Genomic DNA, 9,205 nt, shown 5'->3' on the forward strand with positions numbered 1-9,205 from the left:
CTTGTAGATATGGACAGAAGGTAGTTCATGCAAGATCTTGTAGCCCAGGCTAAGGGTTTTAATTTTACTGGAACAGTAGAGCAAAGATACTGATGAAGTTTGACTGGAGGATTAGAGTTATTTCTAGTCAATGAAGAATGGATTAAAGGGTCCAACCCTGTGATACAGCTATTAAATACTATGCAGAGAAAACTGGATCCCACATGACTGACCAGAGTTTGTTCCTGGCTCCACCAGGAAACTTGCTAAGTGGCATGTGTGTGCATGTCTAGGATCCTGATGAAATGTAGAATTGAAGGAAAAAGGATCGTGGTGTGACTAGGCCCTCTTGGGCCCCTGCTCTCTCTGCTTCTCTATCTTGTGTACACTTGCACAATCCTGGCATTAAAAAGAGGAGAGGAGAGAAGGAAAAGGATAGGAGAAAATTGAAAAGCAAAGCAGAGCAAAAACAAAACAAAATTAATTAAAGTCAGGGAAGGTGACTTATGGGAAAACTATTAAGGATCTATTTCAGGAGTCCAAACAGAAGATGACAATAGCTTGAATCAGATTGACAGTGGATATAGAGAGGAAGAAACAAATTGATGACAGATATGGGAGGTGAAATGACAATATTAATACCCAGCTGTAGTGACACAATAGTCAGACAACAGTCTACAATGTTGAAAGCCATATGGGAGATTGGAGTTTGGTTCCCAGGTTGATTTGTACATGCCAGGCTCACATGTGTGTGTAATTTTGCTGCCTAAAAGGTATAATTAGGGGGATAGAGTGGATCACAATGTGAGATTGTGTTGAGTGTGCTCCTCTCCATGTCTCTGTCTCTCTCACAAATATAGAAACCTTTTAAAAATGACAATGTTCAGTATGTAAAGAGAAAGAGGATGAAAGAGAAAGAGGAATCAAGAACAATGATTGTAGAAGCATCTGGGTAGATGATGACATGATTTTATAAAGGAAGACAATTAGAACGTAGTAAATTTTGTTTCCAAAAATGGTTACAGTAATATCTTCCACCTCACCTGCTTTGATGTAATGTAATCTTAACAACTCACACATTAAGAGATATTTATTTCTCCTCCCCTTTAATTTGGGGACCCAATTTGTCTAATAGTATGCATTAAAATCTAAAATGGTTTGAAGTCCAATTATTGGTACTACTATTCAGCACACACTCCTTTTTTGTTTGTTTTTTTAGAGATTTTGCCTTAGGGTGCATGTGCTTGCCAGAGAGAGACAGACATAGAGAGAGGGAAAGTGAGAAATCTCTCCTTCCCCTATGGGGATGACCAATCCCTCCTCCTCCATTCTCTTCTTGGAACTTTAGGCACACGAGCTCACATGAATCCAGTGTACTTTTGCAGCCACCAGGTCCAGGACTTGAACCACTTTCTACCATGTGGGAGTCTAGCACCTTTACCAAACCACCACTTACTGACCCTCAAACTGAAATATTTACACATGAAGTTTTATACCATGCATAGGCTTAAAAATTGGAATGAGAGGGAAAGTAGATAAAAATCAGAAATTAGATTCGCAGCAGTTGATACTTACTGACCCTCTATGATAGGTAGAGAGGGAATCATTATATCACGCTTTCTATTTTAGCAGAGTTTGAGATTTTCTTTAACAAAAGTTAACAAAATATAAATGTCTCAGTAAGATTCTGAGGTCTTTCTAGTGAGTAAAGATCCGCAGGCTAATATTAGGTATTTGAGATACTCACAACTTCATTTCTGGTAGTTTTCCTCTCATGTTGTGACTAGCAAGAGGTGCTATGTAAATGGCCACTGGACATGGGAAGAACTGTTTATTATTCTACAAAACCTGCAAAGAGTTTTTTAAAAAAGAAAATTTTCAAAATTTAATTTATTGAATCATTGCCAACTGTGACATTCTATAGGTGTAGCATTTGTGAGATGACAATTAATTAGCTGAATAGCTTTATAAAATGCATGTTGCTTTTAATTGCTATGGCCCACTTTCCTTGTTTAATGCAAAGGTACAAGCTCCTAAATGCAAACAGAAGTCTTTCTAGATTTGCTGTGTATGATTCCACAGACACTTTCTGCTACATACATGGTAATTTTGCAACTTTTAAATATTCAACATAATTCTAATTATTAATAGTTCTCTTTCCAAAGCAATAGGCAGACTCATAGCACAAACCACTTCCTATTACACTGGTAAAGACGGCAACATAATAACTGATGATATGGGCTAAATTCCTTCATTTCTCTTAATTAGAATTTTCTCTGCATTATCATGCTTTGCAAATAACTGACTCATTCTTGACAGTGGTTAACATGATTAAGAATGGTTTTAACTTTTTAATTCATCGGGAGAAACAGCCCAGTAAGTCTATCTGGTAGCCCATGTAGGCAGAGGAGAAAACTTCTCCCAATTCCTTCTTGTTTTACATTTCTGCATGGGCTGTGCTGGTCAGGATATGAGCAGAGATAAGGGAAATGGGAGCACGTTTTGTGCTCTCAGAAATGGCGGAGTAGATGTGAAAACAAGTTGGATACAGCCTTGGGATAGAAGGCAATGAGAAGGTTAGAGAGGGTGACCATATGGAGTCATAAATCAGTAGCTACCCAGGCAACAAAGCTGACTCTCTACATCTGGTTTGTGACTCACCAGTTATTTATTGAGCACCTGCTGTGAGCACAATCCTACCATCACCACTGTGGGGAAATACAAAAGACTTCAGAGACCTTTTCCTTGCCTTCAATCCTAGTTGTAGGCATACCTACATGATTTAATATCCTCCTTGAAGATAAAGACTCATCTCTTTGAGTCACCCTCATATCCCATTGTTTGATTCTGGATATCATAGTAGTTACCTTTAATAAATAATTTGCTAAGGAATGGATGAACGAATGACTACAATAGTGTGAAAATAGTTATAGGACCATTTATAAAATGTCAAGATAACCCACTTAAAATTAAATATATAAATGCTAACAGAGTGGTCACAGACTATAGGAAAGTTCAGAGCAGCTTGAAGACGTCAATTTTCTGAAATACTTATCCTGGATCCACTTTCCTATGTTACCAAAGCAAAATAAATTAAGATGAAGACTATGAGGACTCCATTCGTGGAACATTAAGGAAACCATCTCTCAAGGCAGGTGAGAGAGTATCTGGTGTGAGTAATAAGATGAGAACTCTTTTTCATGGTGACCCAGAGGAAGTCAGCTGCTTCAAGATGGAGCTGAATATCTCCTTCCCTGCCACTGGCTGCTAGAATCTCATTGAAGTGGATGATGAATGCAAACTTTATACTTTTTATGGGAAGTGTATGGCCACAGAAGCTGCTGCTGATGCTTTGAGTGAAGAATGGAAAGGTTATGTAGTACGAATCAGTGGTGGAAATGACAAACAAGGTCTCCCCACGAAGCGGGGTATCTTGACCCATGACCATGTCTGCCTGCTACTAAGGGACATTCCTGCCACAAACCAAGGAGAACTGGAGAAAGGAAGCACAAATCCAGGACTGACTAATACCATGGGTGCCTCATTGCCTGGGGCCTAAGAGAGCTAGCAGAATCCAAAAACTTTTCAATCTCTCTAAAGAAGACGATATCCGCCAATGTTGTAAGAAAGCCCTGAAATGAAGACGATAAGAAACCTTGGACCAAAGCACCTAGGTTGTGACTCCATGTGTCCTTCAACACAAGCACCAGCATATTGTTCATCATCAACTTGTTGTGTGTTAATCCCTTTTTATGAGTTGAATTGTATGTTTCCAAAAAGATATATTGAAGTCTTGACCCCCGTTAGCGCGTTGTAACTTTATTTGGAAATAGCATCTTACAGAGATAATCAGGTAAAACTGAAATAATGTGATTGGACCCTAATTCCATATGATTGGCATCCTTATAAAAAGGGGAAATTTAGACACAGAGACAGATATGCAGAGAGAGAAGGAGCTGTGAAGACACATTGGAAATAGACACCTAGAAGTCAAGAAACACAAGACTGTCATGAGAACCTCACAAGCTGGAAGACCCAAGAAAAGATTCTTCCCTAGAGTCATCAGAGAGAGATTGACCCTGCTGACCCCTTGATTTCAGACTTCTGGTCTCCAGAACTGTGAGATAATAGATTTCTGCAGTTTAAGCCACCCAGTGTTTTGTGCTTTGTTATGGCCACTCTGGGAAACTAATATGAGCTTGTTCTTAGAGCTAAATAAGGGACAATTCAACAGGGCAGCTGTCTTAGTCACTAATCCACAAGAGACTTTAATCATCACTGGAATGACTTAAAAATTATGATGTCAGTGGGAACCAGCAGTTAGCGTAATGGCTATGTCGCTGGACTCCCACGTAGTCAACCGCGGTTCGTGTCCCGGACCCGGTGGCTTAAAACTCACACCGGGCGCGTGTGCGTGCGTGCCCAAGATCCCGAGAGGAGAATGGAGGAGAAGGGATTGCGGCGTGACCATCCCCCCTGGGGGGGGTGATTTCTTGCTTTCTGTCTCTATGTCTCTCTCTCTCTGTCTGGCGAGCACACGCGCCCTACAGTGAAAATCTCTCCAAAAAAAAAAAAAATTATGATGTCAGTTAACTCAGGTTTCCTCAGATGGAGTGAAATGTTCCCACTACAGTAGTGCAGTGAGTGGAAAGAAAAGAATATAAGTCATTGAAAACATCACTTGCTATTGCCCAACTAATTCCTTTAAGTATTTTTGTGGTGCTCACAGAAGTTTTATAGTGACTACCTGTAAAGCAGATATTGTTCTCTGTTTTTACAACTCAGGAAATGAGAGTCAGAGAAATTAAATGATTTGCTTGACTTGCCCTTGGTGATGCAGCGAGTAAATCATAGTGTTAGCATTCAAACTAAGGTTTCCTTGAGCAAGGTACTGAAAGGTGAAAGAATTTGAGTAAATAGAGTAGGAAGTACTTCTGAGCTGCGAGAATAAACACAATTATTTCCACTAGAGATCTTTCTAGGCATAAAGAGAGCTGAAAAAAAGAGCTGAAAGTGTGATTGGGGAATGAGGAGCTCAACATAACTGCACTGGCATGAAGAAGAGTTCAAGGTGACCCTTTAGTTACATTTAAGGGTTTTTCCTCATTCTAGGGTTTTCTGCTTTCTGGGATGGGTGAGTGATAAACAGACCACAAAGCTTGACCTAAATCCATTTAGCACACCCTGCCCAGTGTGGAATTCTGTGTCATCCTCTTATTTCCTCTCTATCCTCATTATCTGTTGAAATTCTTTAGAGTCTATGGAGATCATTGATCATATCTATCATATTGGAAATTCGTGTGTCCCTTCTGAAATTTACATAGAAAAATCTAAGGAAATAATGAAATTTTCTCCAGAGGTATCCAGCATTTTACAAAGAAGTACTAATAAAATCCCCTTATCCTTTAAATCTCCACTCATTAAGCATTGAGCTGTAGCAAAGCAAAACAAAATGAAACAATCACACATTAAAAAAAAAACTCAAAAAACAGCATGTAATATAAAATAATGAAGCAAAAAAGTAACATCCATCATACTCAGATGTGTGATGAGAAGACAAGCCTGCTTTATGGAATTTTTTTTGTTTTTCTTATTCTTTTTTCCAGAGAGAGATTTTTGCTATAGGGTGTGTGTGCTAGCTGGAGAGACAGAAAGTAAGAAATCACTCCCCACCCCACCCCCGGGGAGGGGGGGAGTGACCATGCTGCAATCCCTTCTCCTTCATTCTCCTCTGGGGATTTTGGGCACACATGCACAAGTGCCCAGTGTGAGTTTCAAGCCGCTGAGTCTGAGACTGGAAGCAAGGTCGGCCATGTGGGAGTCCAGCGACATAACCATTATGCCATCTCCTGGCCCTGGGATTTTTTTTTAAAGATAGGGTCATGCTGTGTTGTGATCCTCTGCCTTAACCTCCTGAGTCTCAGTGATTCCAGGCTCGTCATCTTGGTCAGGCTAGTTATGAAACCCAGGCCTTCCATGTTATCACAGCCCTGGAGCACAGTGTCATAGCAGTGTGTGTTAACATAACACATAGGTCCTTCATAGGAATTCTGAATTGTGGAATATTTAACAAGAAATATAGATTTATACAAAGGCAAAAGTTGGCAGTTAAATGTGAGTCAATATGGTGTGACCAAATACAAACTTAAAGATCGACTTCATAGTTAACAGCAGTTTGTCCTTAATAAAGCAAGGGTGTAGTGCTGACTAGAAAGAGTGCTCATTAGTGATGAGATGAGCTGATTTTGCTGCTTCGTGGCTGTGTGGAGTTTTTATCTACAGGGTCTCAGTATGTTCTCTATAAAACGAGGAATTTCATTAAAAACCTTGAGTTCTTCTTAAGCTCCAAGCCCTGCCTCATTATAGAACTCAATGCTTCTATTTATTTATTAACTTAAATTTGACCAGAGAGGGACAAAGTGTGTTGGGGAGGAATGACAAAGCAAGCCAACAGGTTTGGGACTTTTTCTGCTTTCTGGGATGGGTGAGTGATAAACAGACCACAAAGCTTGACCTAAATCCATTTAGCACACCCTGCCCAGTGTGGAATTCTGTGTCATCCTCTTATTTCCTCTCTATCCTCATTATCTGTTGAAATTCTTTAGAGTCTATGGAGATCATTGATCATATCTATCATATTGGAAATTCGTGTGTCCCTTCTGAAATTTACATAGAAAAATCTAAGGAAATAATGAAATTTTCTCCAGAGGTATCCAGCATTTTACAAAGAAGTACTAATAAAATCCCCTTATCCTTTAAATCTCCACTCATTAAGCATTGAGCTGTAGCAAAGCAAAACAAAATGAAACAATCACACATTAAAAAAAAAACTCAAAAAACAGCATGTAATATAAAATAATGAAGCAAAAAAGTAACATCCATCATACTCAGATGTGTGATGAGAAGACAAGCCTGCTTTATGGAATTTTTTTTGTTTTTCTTATTCTTTTTTCCAGAGAGAGATTTTTGCTATAGGGTGTGTGTGCTAGCTGGAGAGACAGAAAGTAAGAAATCACTCCCCACCCCACCCCCGGGGAGGGGGGGAGTGACCATGCTGCAATCCCTTCTCCTTCATTCTCCTCTGGGGATTTTGGGCACACATGCACAAGTGCCCAGTGTGAGTTTCAAGCCGCTGAGTCTGAGACTGGAAGCAAGGTCGGCCATGTGGGAGTCCAGCGACATAACCATTATGCCATCTCCTGGCCCTGGGATTTTTTTTTAAAGATAGGGTCATGCTGTGTTGTGATCCTCTGCCTTAACCTCCTGAGTCTCAGTGATTCCAGGCTCGTCATCTTGGTCAGGCTAGTTATGAAACCCAGGCCTTCCATGTTATCACAGCCCTGGAGCACAGTGTCATAGCAGTGTGTGTTAACATAACACATAGGTCCTTCATAGGAATTCTGAATTGTGGAATATTTAACAAGAAATATAGATTTATACAAAGGCAAAAGTTGGCAGTTAAATGTGAGTCAATATGGTGTGACCAAATACAAACTTAAAGATCGACTTCATAGTTAACAGCAGTTTGTCCTTAATAAAGCAAGGGTGTAGTGCTGACTAGAAAGAGTGCTCATTAGTGATGAGATGAGCTGATTTTGCTGCTTCGTGGCTGTGTGGAGTTTTTATCTACAGGGTCTCAGTATGTTCTCTATAAAACGAGGAATTTCATTAAAAACCTTGAGTTCTTCTTAAGCTCCAAGCCCTGCCTCATTATAGAACTCAATGCTTCTATTTATTTATTAACTTAAATTTGACCAGAGAGGGACAAAGTGTGTTGGGGAGGAATGACAAAGCAAGCCAACAGGTTTGGGACTCAAACCGCAATCAGCCATGTGGGAGTCCAACCCTTCACCAACTTGCCACCTGCTGGCCCAAGAATTCAATGCTTCTTAAATTCCTAAAACTTTTCTAAAGTGAGTCCTTTTATTAGGATTTTGTTAAGACAGGAAAGATACTTTCCTAAGCATTACCTTTTGGCTTGGAAAACTCTTTCTCAGTCCAATTAGAATCATGTTAAATGCAAATCAGTGATGTCTAAACTAGGAAGTGATGTCTAAACTAAAGAGAGAGAAAAAATATTTAAGGAGGTATGGTCACACCAAAATCCCTTTCTTCCATTTTTCCAGCCTGTTGGGATTTGGAACATGCACGCACTCATGTCTGGCGTGTTTTTTTAGCTCTTAGAACCAGGATTCGACCCACAGTTGGCCATATGGGGTCTGGCTCCCTTAACCTTTCAATACATGCTAATACAAAAGAAGTTTGAAATTTGCATGTAGTTTTTGCATAATATATATTTTCCACAAACTTTCTGATAATCCCTCATATTGCTAATTTATTCCTTGGAAAATGACTATGTTTCTTAGATTGCAAACTTATTTATTTGTAGTTATATCAAAATACGAGCATTGGGCCAGTGACAGCATGGTGGTTAAGAGACTGGATTCCACATGGCTGAGTGTAGTTTGAATTGCGAACCTGGCAGCTTGAGAAATATGCCAGGTGTGTGTGTGTGTGTGTGTGTGTATTCTCAAAATCCCAGGAGGAGAATGGAGAAGGGATTGTGGCAGGGGCATCCCCTCTGTGAGGTGATTTCTCACTTTCCCTCTCTCTGTCTCTCTTCAGTGAGCACACGCACCCTATGACAAAAATCTAAAAATCTCTGTATATGAGCACTAGCCAGAAGTTTTTATTATTATCCCAAGTATAGAATAATTGTTGACGTCACTGCGATCTTCTGGCTTTCACATATTATCTATGTGGAGCTCTTTAAGTATATTATTTAGATATAAAGCAACTAGTAACAAAAATTACAATTTTTGAGGAAAATTGTTTCTCTTTCCTAACTCATCTACTCAGCCAGTAGGGAACTTCCATTCCCATTCTCTTTCTTATTCTTTTTTTCCCATGTTAAGAGGATTAAACAATTCGATAGATCAGAACTGGGGACATTCATTGAGTATCGTTTTCTAGAAGACAGGATCACTAAATGAAAAAGGCAGCCCTAGACCATCTGTTGCTTTGTTGTGTGCTTCATTCTGCTAGTGACAATGTTTGAGGCAGGCCCTTGTCTTCCACCCAGCTGGTGAGTGGGAAAAAAATCTCTCCTGCAAGATCCAGATAGCCTCGCACAGGTTGATCCCAAGATCCAGGTTGCTGGAGAAAATAAGTGCTCAGTGACCTCAAATCCAAGCTACATTCTCCAAAACCACATACCAGAACCCTT

At 39.8% G+C, this 9,205-nt stretch overlaps 1 pseudogene; it reads left to right on the forward strand.

The window, feature by feature from the left end:
- Nucleotides 1-3,211: 3,211 nt before the first annotated feature.
- Nucleotides 3,212-3,722, forward strand: LOC114009566 (40S ribosomal protein S6 pseudogene; annotated as a pseudogene).
- Nucleotides 3,723-9,205: the final 5,483 nt, after the last annotated feature.

The sequence above is a fragment of the Tupaia chinensis genome, unplaced genomic scaffold (genome assembly GCF_000334495.1).
Source record: "Tupaia chinensis unplaced genomic scaffold, TupChi_1.0 Scaffold000565_1, whole genome shotgun sequence".
Lineage (NCBI taxonomy): Eukaryota > Metazoa > Chordata > Mammalia > Scandentia > Tupaiidae > Tupaia > Tupaia belangeri.